Source organism: Oryctolagus cuniculus, chromosome 9, assembly GCF_051225735.1.
Source record: "Oryctolagus cuniculus isolate XC-2025 breed Fujian yellow rabbit chromosome 9, ASM5122573v1, whole genome shotgun sequence".
Classification (NCBI taxonomy): domain Eukaryota; kingdom Metazoa; phylum Chordata; class Mammalia; order Lagomorpha; family Leporidae; genus Oryctolagus; species Oryctolagus cuniculus.
In genome coordinates this window covers 30345431-30362354 of record NC_142875.1, presented here as the reverse complement: position 1 = coordinate 30362354, position 16924 = coordinate 30345431, and positions in this window count along the sequence as shown.

Below are 16924 nucleotides of genomic sequence, written 5' to 3'. Positions count from 1 at the left end.
TCATATGACTATATTCATATCTATATTAAGCTTATTAAGATGCCATCACATCTTTTAAAAAATTACAACAGTTTTGATTTTCAACATTTTACTATACAAAGATCCACAATATTTAATTATCAAAAGGATGTCATTTTCATTTTAATAATAAGAATTTTTGCACACTTATGATCATTTATTGTTTGTTCCTTGTAGCAAAAGAAATTAAATTAATTATAAAAGCTTTTTTAAAAATGTTTACTTCTCATACATTTTGTATAAATGTATTATCTCCAACATAAATGAGAGTTAATTGTCATTAAACCCTCTACACTTAAAGTATCTTTTCTATTTGTATTTGTTATTTGAGTGAATAAAATTATCATTTAATGTTTCAATTTGCATTTCTTTAACTACTATAGATGTTTAGCATTTTTATTTGTGCTTTATCCTTTCTGCTCCCATGTTGGTAATTTGTATGTAAAAATGCATTACTCACGCAGTCTCAAAACATTATTTTATTTTGAAAATCAACTTTAAAGTATTATCAGAACCATACCAATCTTAAATTGGGGAAGGAGTTACTGATTCTGTCCCACCTCCCCACAACCAGGATGTAATAGTCATTCTCCTAGATCCTCCCTGGCATGGAAACTTTGATGTGCAAACTAATCTCCTGCATGAGAAGATGCTCACTTTCTGAGGTGACCATAGTAGAGTAAGAAGGAAAAACAACACCTAATTCATTAAGAGGTCTACAATCATATTTCAGCTGAGAAGTCTACAGTTAGTCTTATTGGTTTTCCTTTGTATATGACTTAATTCTTCTCAGACTCTCTTTGAGGTTCTCTCCTTTTATTTAACTTTTGACAATTTGACAGCAATTTTCCTTGGATAAGATATTTTTTGGTTGAGTTTCATTGGGATACTTCAGGCTTCCTGCATCTTGATGTCCATGTCACTTTCAAGATTTGGGATATGTTCAACTATTATTTCATTTAGCATTTTATCAATGCATTATTCCTTTTACCCTCCTTTAGCAACACCAATAATATGAATATTTCATAGTTTAATGTTATCTCATATTTCATGTTAGACATTCTTCATTGTTTTTAACAATTTTCTCTTTATTTTTGTCTGTTTGGATTATTTCAAAAGTCTTGTCCTCCAGCTCAAAAATCCTTTCCTGTGATTATTCTGTGCTGTTGTTGAAGCTCTCAGTGATATTTTTCATTTCACTGAATGAAGATTTCATCTGCAAAAATCTCTTTGGTTCTTCTTAGTAATTTCTGTTGCCTTATTGGATTTTTTCATGTAATTCATTGGATTCCTCATTTCCTTAAGCTGTATTCTCTTTCACGTTATTGATTTTCATAACAATCAATTTTTGAACCGTATTTCAGGCATTTCATAGATTTCCTTCCATTCAGGATACAGTTTTGGAGAACTATCTTGTTCCTTTGGAGGTGTTGTGCTACCTTGCTTCTTTATGTTTCTTGTGTCCATACTTGACATATCTGCATCTGGTGTAATAGTCCCATCTTATAAAATACTTTGATTTACAAAAAATTTTACAATAGTCCAAAGTGTTCTCCTATACCCACATTGTTTTCTTTGCACAATGTTGCACTTGTCACAATTAATGAACATGTATTGACACATTCTTCATTCAAATTTCTTAGTTTTTAGGTAAGGCTTTATTTTTCTATCACAGGACACCATCCTTGAAACCAAATATCTAAGGATAAATAATTTCTGTTCTACTCTTCTATCATGCAACAGTTTCACATATTTTACACATTTTGTATCACTTTAAGAATTTTGAGAAGTGTCAGTTACATATTTTAGAATATCCTTCAGTTGAAATTTATCTCGTGTTTTTTGTATGTGACTATATTGAGATTGCAGGTGTTTTTGACTAAAGCCACAGGGGTAAAGTGCAATTTACAATGCAACACATCATGGGAACATATTGTCATCATGATCCTAATCCTGCTGAGTTGCACTTCAATGTTTTGTTGAGGGACAATATGCCAGTTCTCTCCACTTTGAAGTTCCCTCCCCTTCCACACTATAATTTTTCTTAGATTTCACTTCATTCAATTCACACTTAAGAAGCATGCATTATGCTACATCTTTAAAGGGAGAAGTTTCTGGATGAATTATTTGAAATAATGCTATAGAAAACATTCATCTCTACTCCCCTATGTATGTAGTTATTCAACCATTTACTATTATCAATCTGAAATCATTGCACAAGTTTCCTAGGGATTTCTGTGTCTTAAGATGGCAGGAATTTATACTCTCACAGGGCTGGAGGTCACAGTCAGAAATCAAAGCGTTGACAATACTGTGCTTCCTCTGAAGTCTCTAGGGAAGAATGCTTCCTTGCCTGTTTCAGCTCTGATTGCTCCTGACTGGCTTTTGCGGTGGGCATATTAGCTCCATTACCACAGTCTCAGCCTTTGTGTTCACACAATTCCTATCAGTCATCTCATACAGAAACCTCTCTAAACCCCTAAATCCAGAATGCTTTCTTCTTGACATCCTTAACTAATCACATCTGTAAGACCTTGTATTCAAATAAGGTTGTGTTCATAGGCACCTGTGGTTAGCACTAAAACATCTTTTGGAAGACATAATTAAACCCACTACAGTCATGGATATCCATTTTATCCCTGAGTCATAATCTAAAGCATATATATGTATTAGATATAGATTATGACTGGGATATATATCTGTGTCTTTTCACCATCAATACTGGACTACTTTTCAGCACTATTTGCCATTCTGGTATGACAAAGTGATCGAGTACTAGATTCATTATTTGTCAAAGAAATCCAGGTCTATTTTATTTGGAAATTATATTAGGAATCAAGATAAGATGCTAGGTATTCTCATTGCTACTAGAGAGTCTTGTTTCTAGGTACAAGGGATTATGCATGTTTCTAACCGCAGTATATACACACAACTATAAATATTTCTGTCTATATAAACATGTCTACCTGTATTAAGCTGAACAGAAGTCCATGTTGATGTCTCCAACTCGATTACCATATTTCATTCTATCATCCACCTCTTGCTTACCTGTAACCTTTCTTCACAACTGTGAAAACTTATTTGCCACTATCTGCCATTCATTTACTTAATTTTCCAATTCTAATACACACACATTGTGGCTTTTAAGTTGTTAACTTCTACTCAGTTTTAAGAATTTCCAACCTCACATGACTTAAAAATAGAAAGTGTTTCTTCATCTACAAAATACAAATACACCAAGTTGACAATTACCAGTGTCGTGGAGATTTGGTGAAACACTGACAAATCACCACTATGACTGTCAGGAATGGAAGTATTTAACTTGGACTTACAAGACCAAAACAAAACTATCCAATACTCTATCTTCACATTAAGGAAAACATGTTGACGAAGGTGCAGAATCCTGTCAGCACATGGTAGGGAATCCACACCAAACATAGCCAACAATGTTCAGAGCTTTGCCAATTTCCTGAAAATCTGTCACATATTATCTTTATCCCTGTTTATCCAGTCACCATGACACATCATAAATCCATATTAGTAAATCCTCAGTGTCTACATGATATTCACTGCGTATCTCCTTTTCTTCTATAAAGATGCATACCTCTCAGACTCTACCTCATTTATATCATCTGAAAATTACATTCCATCTGATTAAGGGCCTCTTCTGTCATCACTGGTTTTTGTAATGTTTCCTTTTCTTGCTTTGGATTAGTTGAAGGCAAACTCTTGTCAAAGGCTATTAACTCTCTTAGGCAAACTTCATACTTCATAGTCATTTAAGTTTCCTACTAACTACTACATTTTCAGAATACTATTATTAATTTGTCTCTAAAAGCAAAATTTTTATATTATCAAAATATAAATAAAAACTTTTCTCTGATATAACATGCTGTACTGACCACTGTTTTTTATTTCTAAGACAGTGGCTCATTGTGACCATCTCAAATTGTGCTTCTTTGAGTTTGGAATCTTTGGTGTATCACAATCAAAATACTCTTTTCTTTTTTTTTTTTTTTTTTTTTTTGACAGGCAGAGTGGACAGTGAGAGAGACAGAGAGAGAAAGGTCTTTCTTTGCCGTTGGTTCACCCTCCAATGGCCGCCGCTGCAGCCGGCGCACCGCGCTGATCCGATGGCAGGAGCCAGGATCCAGGTGCTTTTCCTGGTCTCCCATGGGGTGCAGGGCCCAAGCACCTGGGCCATCCTCCACTGCACTCCCTGGCCATAGCAGAGAGCTAGCCTGGAAGAGGGGCAACTGGGACAGAATCCGGCGCCCCAACCGGGACTAGAACCCGGTGTGCCGGCGCCGCAAGGTGGAGGATTAGCCTATTGAGCCACGGCGCCGGCCAAAATACTCTTTTCATATATTTTTAATTGATTACTATTTTATTCTCCAAAATATGCATCCTTCTACTTTTCTAAGTAAATCTTCTCCATATTGTCTTGCAATAATCAGTGTCATATGCATCGTATTGAAATCATTCTCACTGAACCTGATTCTGTAAGCTTACTCTATCTCCCTGCTACTCTGACTTCTCCATCATTATTTCAGCTTCCCTGGAACTTGCTACCTAACAGTCCTAGTATTATTTTGCTCTTCCAAATTACCATCTCTCATGAGATTTTCGTTCTCACTTTCATACTAAAATCTGATATTTCAATAATATTCTCTGCTTTCTGCAGCAGGTTAAGGCCTGTATGGGCGTTGGTTTGAGACCCAGCTGCTTCATTTCCCAGGCAATGGCCTGGAAAAGCAGCAGAAGATGGCTCAAGTCCTTGGGCCCCTGCACCCATTTGGGAGACCCAGAAGAAGTTCCTGGCTCCTGGCTTCGGATCACCCCAGCTCCTGCTGTTGTGGCCAACTGGGGAGTGAACCAGCAGATGGAAGACCTCTCTCTTCCTCTCTCTTTGCTCCCCTCTCTCTGGGTAACTCTTTCAAATAAATAAATCTTTAAAAAAGGAAAAGAAATAAACCATCCATTCCAGGCTAAATTCAATTCTCTGTTCTTTCTGGCAAAGCCTTGGTCTTTGTGCATACACTCAGGAAAGTGCTGGAGAGGGAGAGAGCGAATGAGCCTAATTCAGATGAATGGCTACTGAAAGCAAGTAAACCTGGCAATCTCACCATTGGGCATTGCCTTGACTACACCTGAGATGTAGTAAATAATTTTATTTTAAATTTTTGTGTATCTCTTACTTCATTTTCATTCTCAGATTTGACAAATTTACTTTTTCCCAAGAGAACTATAACAGTGAATAAGACTATTCTCAAATTTTTACTTCCATATCTGATTACCAGCATGAGAGCACAGATATGCAGTTAATCCCATTCCTATGACAAGGATATGGGTCAACATAAATCTTGCCTTTTGTCTTTTTGAGTTGCATTGGCTATCAATATTCATGGGTTTCAACCTAATAGGCAAATTTGCAAAATTTTCCAGAATAATAGTTAATTCTCAGTTTTGTTCTTATTTTCTTTTGATACATAGATTCAGGTATCAGGTATTTTTCACTCTTTCTTTCGTTTCTTGCTTTTTTAATTAAAAATATTTTATTTGAAGGCTAGAGAGACTCAGGGAGAGATAAAGAGATAGAGATATCTCACATCTAGTTTACTCTCCAAATGCCTGAAATAACCAGGAGTCAGGAACTCCTTCTAGGTCTCCAACATGAGTGGCAGAAACCAAAGTGAATGAGCCATCATCTGTTGCCTTTCAGAGATCAAATAGTAGGAAATTGGAATATTAAAGTCTGAGAGATGAAATAGTGGAGTATGGAGCCAAAACCAGACATTCCAATATGGGATGCAAGCATCTAAAGTCATATTTCAACCATTTGACAAATACTTGTCCTTAGCTAATCATGTGGCTTTAAATATCTTATAAAAATTGATGATTTCTCTCATTATTTTGAATATATTTATTTGGAGAGTGTCATTTATAGTGACAAAAATTAATGCATATAACTGGATAAATTTTCATGAAATAATCATGTCTATGTAGTAAACAAACAATCTAAGAAATAATATGCTACTGGAATCACAGATTCCACTCTATGGCCCTTTCCAGACATGAGTTCCCTAAGATAATAGACAGCCTGTCATGTAACAGGAAATAGGCTTCAACTGCCTTTGAACTACTACATAATTATATTCATAGAGTCAGTACATGTTTGTGTTTGGGATCCTTTAATAAATGATGTCTACCAGATTTATTTGTGTTGTTTCCTCTTGTTATTTTTGTTATTTGTCATTGAATCATAGTATTGCATTGCATAAACACTTTCATAACAATTCACTTACTAGCTTATCTCTTGAGAGCTTTTGTTATTTGTTTCCAGTTTTAGGCTATTGTCTGAACACCACAGCAAGACACACTCATTTCAAGAATTATATTAGCAATATCGCTTTCTCTTTACTTACTTAATCACATTGTTGTCTATCTTTTTTAAAGATTTATTTATTTCAAAGGTGGAGTTAAAGACAGAGAGAGAGACAGAGAGAGAGAGAGAGAGAGAGAATCTTCTCCATCTACTGGTTCACTCCACAAAGGGCTGTAAGAGCTGGGTTGGGTCCAGTCCAAATGTAGGTGTCTGGAACTCCATCTGGGTTTCCCACTAGGTTGCACAGACCCAATAATTTGAGCCATCATCTTCTACTCTCTTAGGCGCATTATCAGGGAGCTGGAAAAAGTGATGCAGCTGGGATCTGGTTCACAAATGAGAAAGGAGCATTGTAGGCAATGCCTTAACCCACTGTGCCACAATACAGGGCACAATGCTTTTGTTTTGATATTTCTATAGTCTCCTGTTTTGATTTCTTATTATAGAGATTAAACCATTGTTTTTAAGCCTTTCTTTATAATACACATGTGTAGAGCTACAAAAAATGTATAACCTTTATAAATTTTAGTACAATAACACAATTTGGAATATTCTCAATTTTAATTATCATTTTGTTAAAATATTTCAGGTATGTATTTCATAATATAGACCTATCTTCTATTTATTAATATTGATTATTGCTATAAAGGTTTTATGCATTTAATAGGCATAGTTCCAAGAAGAAAACTACACTTCTGTGAAACCCTTGCTCTCCAACAATCCCTCTCTCCTCCTTCATCAGTTTTTGCATAGACATAATTTGAATCCAATTTATATTCCCAGACTTAAAGCACCACTAATAATAACATTCAACAAGTAAAAATAGGAAGACCATAGTCTCACAGATTAAACAGAGGCTAAAAATGACAAGCATATCCCCAAACGATCTTTTCATTGTTAGACATTTTTTGGTATTCTATATTAACTGCTTCGTATCAGAGAAATTTTATGACGATATGTGATTTTGACTTTTTGGGACTGGCTTATTTTACTAAGCATAATAGTTTCTGGTTGTATTCATTTTGTTGAAAGAGACCAGATTTCATTCTTTTTATGGTTGAGTAGTATTCCATAGTGTATATATATCCTAATTTCTTTTCCAGTCATCTGTTGCTTGACATTTGAGTTAATTCTATATCATAGCTATTGTGAATTGATCTGCAGTAAACATGGAGGTAAAGAATTATTCATATGCTGATTTCATTTCCTTTGTGTAAATTCCCAGGAGTGGGATGGCTTGGTAATATGGCACATTCATTTGCAGGCCTCTGAGGAATCTCCATACCATTTTCCACATGGTGCAACTAGTTTACATTTCCTCCAGCAGTGGAATAGTGTACCTTTTGCCTCACAATCCTCACCAACAATTTTTTTTTTTTAAATTTTGGAAGATAGCCATTCAAACTTAGGTGAAGTGAAATGTTATTGTGGTTTTATTCACATTTCCCTAATGGCTATTGATTCTGAACGTTTTTTCATGTGTCTTTTGGCCATTTGTATTTTATCATATGAAAATTACCTGTTCATGTCCTTTGTCCATTTCTTAAATGGATTGCTCATTTTGTTGTTGAGGGTTTTTTTTTTTTTAGCTGTCTATGGATTCTGGATATTAATCCTTTACCAGTTGCATAGTGTGCAAATGTTTTCTCCCATTCTGTTGGTCGCCTCTTATTTTCTTAAATTTTTTTAAATATTTTAAAATTTTTTATTTATTTGACAGGTAGAGTTACAGAACTGAGAGAGAGACAGAGAGAAAGATCTTCCTTCCGTTGGTTCACCCCCGAAGTGGCTGCCATGGCCAATGTTGTGCCCATCCGAAGCCAGGAGCCAGGTGCTTTCCTAGTCTCCCATGCGGGTGCAGTGGCCCAAGGACTTGGGCCATCCTCCTCTGCCTTCGTGGCCACAGCAGAGAGCTGGACTGGAATAGGAACAACCGGGACTAGAACAGGTGCCCATGTGGGATGCTGGTGCCGCAGGTGGAGGATTAACCAAGTGAGCCACTGCGCCGTCCCAGTTGCCTCTTATTTTTGATAAACATTTCCTTCATAGTGCAGAAGCTTCTTAGCTTGATGTCATCCCATTTGTCTATTTTTGTCTTCATTGCTTGTGCTTCTGGGGTCTTTTCCAGAATCAATCACTTGCAGAGTTTCCCTAGTGTGTTTCTCCAGTAATTTGATGGGATCAGGTTGTTATAGATATAGGAATTGATCCATTTTGAGTTGAGTTTTGTAAATGATAAAAGATAGGGTCTTATTTCTTTTTTTAACTTTTATTTAATGAATATAAATTTCCAAAGTACAGCTTATGGATTACAATGGCTTCCCCCCATAACTTCCCTCCCACCCGCAACCCTCCCATCTGCCACTCCCTCTCCCCTTCCATTCACATCAAGATTCATTTTCAATTCTCTTTATATACAGAAGATCAGTTTAGCATATATTAAGTAAAGATTTCAGCAGTTTGCACCCACACAGAATCACAAAGTGAAAAATACTGTTTGAGTACTAGTTATAGCATTAAATCACAATGTACAGCACACTAAGTACAAAGGTCCTACATGAGGAGCAAGCGCACAGTGACTCCTGTTGTTGACTTAACAAATTGACACTCTTGTTTATGGCATCAGTAATCACCCGAGGCTCTTGTCATGAGCTGCCAAGACTATGGAAGCCTGTTGAGTTCACCGACTCTGATCATATTTAGACAAGGTCGTAGTCAGAGTGGAAATTCTCTCCTCCCTTCAGAGAAAGGTACCTCCTTCTTTGATAACCCGTTCTTTCCATAGGATCTCACTCACGGAGATCTTTCATTTAGGTTTATTTTATTTTATTTTACTTTTTTTTTTTTCCCAGAGTGTCTTGGCTTATTTCAAACTTCTATATGTGTATATCCGTTTTTTTCAGCACTATTTGTTGAATAGAATATCCTTTCTCAGGGAATTGATTTCTGCTCATTTTTCAAAGATTATTGTGTTTATAGATTCATGGATTAATTTTGAGTTTCTGTTCTGTTCCATTTTTCTGCATGTCTATTTTCATGCTAGTACAGGCCATTTTGGTCATAACTGCCCCGCAGTATGTCTTGAAGTCTGGTATTATGATGCCACCAGTTATATCTTTGTAGCTTAAAATTGTTGTACTGATTTGTAGTCTCTCATGCTTCCATATGAATTTTACTATTGGTTTATTTAGATCTGAGTAAAATGTCACTTGCTCTTTGATTTGGATCACATTAAATCTATAAATTGCTTTCTGTATAATAAAAATTGTGATGATATCAATTCTAATACATGAGCATGGAAGATTTTTCCATTTTTTTATATCTTCTACTTTTCTCTCTTAACTGTTTTGTAATTTTTATTGCAGAGGTCTTTCACATCCTTGGTCTAAATTTATCCCAAGTATTTAAGTTTTGCAGCTGTTGTATATGGGATTGATCTTAGAGGTTCTTTCTCAATCATGGCGTTTTCTGTGTATACAAATGTGATTGGATTTTGTGTATTGATTTTATATCCTGAACCTTCACCAAATGCCTTGTCAGTTCCAATAATCTCTTAATGGAATTCTTTGGTTCCCCTATACATAGAATCTTATCATCTATAAACAAGAATAATTTATCTCCTCCTTTCCAGTTTATACCCATTTGAGTTCTTTTTCTTGCATAATGGCTCTGGATAAATCTTCTATAAATATATTGAATAGCAAAGGTGAGAGTGGGCATCATTTTCTGGTTCCTGATCTTAGTGGAAATGCTTCAAACTTCTCACTATTCGGTATGATGATAGCAGTGCTTATATCACATATTTATTGATTTGTGAATGTTGAACCACCTCTGCAACAGGGTCTGGATAAATGACATTTCTTATGTGTTTCTTAGATTCAATTAGCTAGTATTTTTTTGAGGATATTTGCATCTATGTTCATCTTTTTCTACTTTTGTAATTAAGGTGATGCTGCTCTCTTAGAAGGAATTTTGGAGTATTCCTTCTCTTTCAATAGTTTTGAATAACTTGACAAGAATTGAAATTATGTCTTCTCTAAAAGTCTCATAGATTTCAGCAATGTTGTCATACAGTCCTGAGCTTTTCTTTGTTGGGAGGATCATTATTACTGATTCAATTTCTGTATTTGTTATTGGTCTATGTCCTTGTGATTCAAATTTTATAGATTGTGTATGCTAGGTATCTATTTATTTCTTCTGGATTTGCGAATTTTTTGGCATATAGCTGTTTGTAATTCCTGATAATTTTATTTCTGTGACATCCATTGTGATTTCTTCTTTTTTTCATCTTTGATTTTTTTTTTTTTGACAGGCAGAGTGGATAGTGAGAGAGAGAGACAGGGAGAAAGGTCTTCCTTTGCCGTTGGTTCACCCTCCAATGGCCGCCACGACCGGCGCGCTGCGGCTGGCGCACCACGCTGATCCGAAGGCAGGAGCCAGGTACTTATCCTGGTCTCCCATGGGGTGCAGGGTCCAAGCACTTGGGCCATCCTCCACTGTACTCCCTGGCCACAGCAGAGAGCTGGCCTGGAAGAGGGGCAACCGGGACAGAATCTGGCGCCCCGACCGGGACTAGAACCCGGTGTGCCGGCGCCGCAAGGCGGAGGATTAGCCTAGTGAGCCGCGGCGCCGGCCTCATCTTTGATTTTATTAGTTTGAGTATTCTCCCTCTTTTTTTGTTTAGTTGGGTAATAGAATATCAATTTTGTTTATGTTTTCATAAAATCAGCTCTTCTTTCATTGATTTTTCTATCATTTTTGTTTAAATTTTATTATTTCTTCTTGATTCCTCCATTTTGTTGCAAATGACTGGATTTCGTTGTTTCTTACTGCGGTATAGTATTCTAAAGAGTACATATCCCATAATTTCTTTATCCAGTCTATCGTTGATGGGCATTTAGGTTGGTTCCAGGTCTTAGCTATTGTGAATTGAGCTGCAATAAACATTAGGCTGCAGACTGCTTTTTTGTTTGCCAATTTAAATTCCTTTGGGTAAATTCCAAGGAGTGGGATGGCTGGGTCGAACAGTACGGTTATCTTCACGTTTCTGAGGAATCTCCAGACTGACTTCCATAGTGGCTTGACCAGTTTGCATTCCCACCAACAGTGGGTTAGTGTCCCTTTTTCCCCACATCCTCGCCAGCATCTATTGTTGGTAGATTTCTGCATGTGAGCCATTCTAACCGGGGTGAGGTGAAACCTCATTGTGGTTTTGATTTGCATTTCCCTGATTGCTAATGACCTTGAACATTTTTTCATGTGCCTGTTGGCCATTTGGATTTCCTCTTTTGAAAAATGTCTATTGAGGTCCTTGGCCCATCTCTTAAGTGGGTTGTTGGTTTTGTTTTTGTGGAGTTTCTTGATCTCTTTGTAGATTCTGGTTATTAACCCTTTATCTGTTGCATAGTTTGCAAATATTTTTTCCCATTCTGTCGGTTGTCTCTTCACTCTCCTGACTGTTTCTTTTGCAGTACAGAAACTTCTCAATTTGATGCAATCCCAATAGTTGATTTTGGCTTTGACTGCCTGTGCCTCCCGGGTCTTTTCCAGAAATTCTTTGCCTGTGCCAATATCTTGAAGGGTTTCTCCAATGTTCTCTAGTAACTTGATGGTGTCAGGTCATAGATTTAGGTCTTTAATCCATGTTGAGTGGATTTTTGTGTAAGGTGTAAGGTAGGGGTCTTGCTTCATGATTCTGCACGTGGAAATCCAATTTTCCCAGCACCATTTATTGAATAGACTGTCCTTGCTCCAGGAATTAGTTTTAGATCCTTGATCAAATATAAGTCATGCTGAGTGAAATAAGCCAGTTCCAAAGGGACAAATACCATATGTTCTCCCTGATCGGTGACGACTGACTGAACACCAAGAGGGAAACCTGTTGGAGTGAGGTGGACACTATGGGAAACGGTGACTTGATCAGCATAGCCCTGACTGTTAATGAACAACTTAATACATTATCCCTCTTAGTAGTTTTTTTATCTGTTCTACTTAATATGACTGGTTTAATTCTGTAATTGATGCACAGTTATTCTTAAGTGTTGAAAATTAACTGAAATGTGATCCCTGTTGAACATGGGAGTGGGAATGGGAGAGGGAAGAGATGTATAATATGGGACATGCTCAGGCTGACTTGCCCCAAGTGGTGGAGTTGGAAGCATACCAGGGGATTCCAATTCAATCCCATCGAGGTGGCATGTACCAATGCCGTCTCACTGTTCCAGGTGATCAATTTCAGTTCACAGTTGGTCATGGTGGAGGGACTGGGAGTCAAAGGGAGCACATAGACAAGTCTAGTACCTGCTAATGCTAACCGATGGAATAAAGGGGAGAGTGATCCAACATGGGAAGTGAGATACTCAGCAGACTCATAGAATGGCAGATGTCCTAAATAGCACTCTGGCCTCAGAATCAGCCCTAAAGGCATTCGGAGCTGGCTGAAAAGCTCATGAGAGTATTTCAGGCATGGAAAGCCAAGACACTCTGGCAAAAGATCTCTGCGAGTGAGATCCCAGTGGAAAGAACAGGTCATCAAAGAAGGAGGTACCTTCCTCTGAAGGGAGGAGAGAACCTCCTTTTGAATATGACCTTGTCTAAACAAGATAAGAATCGGAGAACTCAGAGGGCTTCCATAGCCTTGGAAACTCATGACTGGAGCATAGGGAGATTACTGATGCCATAGACAGGAGTGTCAATTGGTAAAGTCAACAACAGGAGTCACTGTGCACTTACTCCTCATGTAGGATCTCTATCCTTAATGTGCTGTACATTGAGATTTAATGCTATAACGAGTACTCAAACAATATATTTCACTTTGTGTTTCTATTGGGGTGCAAACTGTTGAAATCCTTACTTAATGCATACTAAACTGATCCTCTGTAAAAAAAAAAAAAAAAAGAAATTATCAACCCCCAACTTGACTCTCACTGGGATTAAACATGACAATAGGTCTGCTCTGATTTCATCATCATTTAAAAAAAAATCATCTATTATTTTTCACTTTATGTTTCTGTGTGGGAGCAAACTGTTGAAATCCATACTTGATGTATACTAAGCTGATCTTCTGTATATTAAGATAATCGAAAATGAATCTTGATGTGAATGGAGGGGGAGAGGGAGTGGGAAAGGGGAGGGTTGAGGGTGGGAAGGACGGTATGGGGGGAAGCCATTGTAATCCATAAGTCGTACTTTGGAAATTTATATTCATTAAATAAAAGTTTTAAAAAAAATTATTATTTCTTCTTTATTTTAGTTATTACCTCCCTCCTACTAATTTTAGGTTTGGTTTGTTGTCATTGTTCTAAGTCTTTGAGATGCATTGAAAGCTAATATATTTGATTCCTTTCCAATTTCTTGGTGGAAATGGCTATAAACCTCCTTCTTAATACTACTTTTGATGTATCCTATAAGTTTTGATATGTTGTGATATCATATTCATTCATTTCCCAGATTTTTTTTTTGATTTCCCTTTGATTTCTTCTATGACTCACTATTCATTCTGAAGCATGAGAATCAGTTCCCATGGATTTTCATGTTTTCTAGACATTCCTAAGATGTTAATTTCTTGCTTCTTTCCATTGTGGTGAGGAAAGATACATGGTATGACTTTATTTTTTAAATTTGTTGAGACTTGCTTTATGGCCTTGCATATTATCTGTGCTAGATGAAAAAAAAATTGTATTCTACAACTGTGGGATGAAGTGTTCAGTAGATATCAATTCGATCTGTTTGATATATAGTATACACTAGCTATATTGTTTATTTCTTGATTTTCTATATAGTTGATCTGTACATTAATAAAAGTAGAGTGATGAGGTCTCCCTTTAATATTGTATCAGAGTCTATGCTTCCATTTAGATCCATTAATATTTGTTTTAAATAGCCACATGCTCTAGCATTGGGTGAAAATACATTTAGAATAATCACAACTTCCAGTTGAATTGATCTCTTAATCATTATATAATATTCTTCTTTGTCTCTTTAACAGCTTTTTTTTTTTGTAAAAGTTTATTTTGTTTGATATTTAGATGCTACCCTGCTCATTTTTGCTTTCTTTTTGCATGGGATCTCTTTTTTCATTCTTTTACTTTAGTCTGTGTGTATCTTTGTTGGTGAAGTATATTTCCTATAGGAAGAAAATAGATGGGTCTGGTTTTTTTAAACCATTCAGCAAGTCTGTATCTTTTAATTGGAGAATTACAGTCATTTACAATCAAGTATTATTACAAGTAATTACTTGTTCTTACCATTTTTTCTTCTTAAATCTTCCCATTATTTACTTTGGATTTCCTTTGTAATTTTACTACGTTTTTCTACCTTCACATTTTTTCATAATTATCATTCCCTGTTTATGTGTGTAGCACATCCTTAAGACTCATTTGGAGGTAGGAAATTATTTAAAAGTGAAATTCAAACAAATATCACATGTGTTTGGATAGCTATTTTGGCTATTGACTTCTAAAAAAGATTTAATTATTTATTTTGAAAGTCAAATTACTGAGATGGAGAGATGTGGGGCTCCATGGGATGCGCAGCCATGGAGCCCCCACGTCAAGGTCAGTCTGATAGCTGTTGCTGTGTCTTTATCACAAGGCGAATGTTGCTAGTTTCAGTTAGGGCAATGCTTTCCCACGGTCGGGACGTTCCAGAGGAGTTGAGAATGTGGTAAACAACAAGATGGCGCCGAAGACCGCACGGTGAGCCTGCCTGCTGCGTGACACCTCATCTGATTGGCCCGAGGACGCATGCACACTGCGTGAACAGACGACGGATTGGAGTGTTCCGTGCATGGACTTGAGCCCGCTTGCAATTGGCCAGATTTTGTATATAAGCTTTGTGCTGAGGAAGGAGGGGGCTTTCCTGTCCACTCTCCTCCTTTCATTCTTTCACTGTCCCTGTTATTTTCCCATTAAAAGTCTGCTGAAGACCGATAAGCTGCGAACAGTGTCGTTCCTTTGCGGGCAAGGGAGCGGCAGAGAGACAAAGATGGAGGAGGGTTCCAGGAGAGCAGAATAGCAATGGGACAATTTACTCTCGGCCAGGGGAAAATTGTAGAAAAAAGTGAAGAAAGTACATTCTCAGGGGGAAGTTGCAGGGAAAACTGCACTGGAGATACTGCAGAAGTCGTAGAGACACAGTTGATCCCTATGGAAGGTGCAAATGTATAGCAATGAGCAGGGACACAACAAACAACCTCAGCACCCCTGAGCTGGAGGAAGTACAGCTTTGGAGAGTAAGGTGTGATCAGACTGCAAGGACCTGTGCCTCTGTTGATACAGCCAGAGAGAAAGCCTAGCTGACTACAACGTCTTTGAGTAAGGCTCAGAGATCTGAGGGGAACAGAGCACCCATGCAACCAGAGGAAAAGTAAAGGGATAGGCCTCTCTCTCCCCATCCTCCACCATAACTGCCAGACAACCAGATGTGAGAGGATATATGTAGGTCACAATTCCTGTAGCTTTTGTGTGCGCACCCAGAAACTAGCAGAGACAGTCTCTATCTTTTCAGCAGAGGCACCTGCTGCAGCTTCTGGGCACCCACCCAGTAACAGTTCAGGAGCCATTCTGACATAAATACCACCTGCAGAAACGGTGTTTTCTACTGACTTTGAGTCTGGCTGTGAGGATTAAAAGGAGGTTGGGGGCACCCACACAGGACTGTGAGGTGGTCCTAACCTCTCCACAAATCACAGGTCTTGGGCAACAGGGATCAACCCACCTAGGCGGAGCACACACAGGCAGCAGGCTCTGGGAACCTCTCAGCCTCTCTGTGGACAGGACAGACTAGCAGGGTGGAGTGGATCCTCTTGCATCCCGTGACTGTGGGAGCCCTGAGTGGTGAGAATGTTATAATACTCTGTCTGTATGAGAGGATGCAGGGTGTGGCTGGGTCTCTGGGCAATTAGTGTGAGCAGCTCCACATGCACACAGATATCTGATTGCCTGGGGTGGGTCACTGCATGGATCTGGACTAACGCTGAGGACTGCACAGATCCTTTGTGCAGTCCATGTGGAAGCATGGATGAGTATTACACACACTGAGGGCTAATACCGAGGCATTAATCACTTTAGAAGAGAGGAGGTGAGGATGTGATAAAGCCAACAGAGGCAATCCTACAGCCAGTTCTGTTAACAAGAGGAGATCTACCAAGCCCTGATTGAGTGTTACCCTGTATACTCGCCCCACCCTGGAGCACTGACCAAAGCTCCCTGGCCACAAACAGCAGACACCTCTGGGTATCACTGAAAGTACAGACATTCCACTAAGCCACAGAGGCATAGTTCAGAGAGAGAGAGAGATAGAGAGAGAGAGGGAGAGGGGGAGAGAGAGCTTCCATTCATTGGTTCACTCCTCTGATGTCCACAATGTCCATGACTGAACCAGGATAAATCTAGGAGCCAGGAATTCCCTGCAGGTCTCTTGGATAGGTAGCAGAGGCCCCCAGGTAGTTTGTCCATCTTCCACTACTTCCCCAGGTGCAATACCAGGGAGCTGGATGGGAAGTGGAGCAGGCAGGAGTGA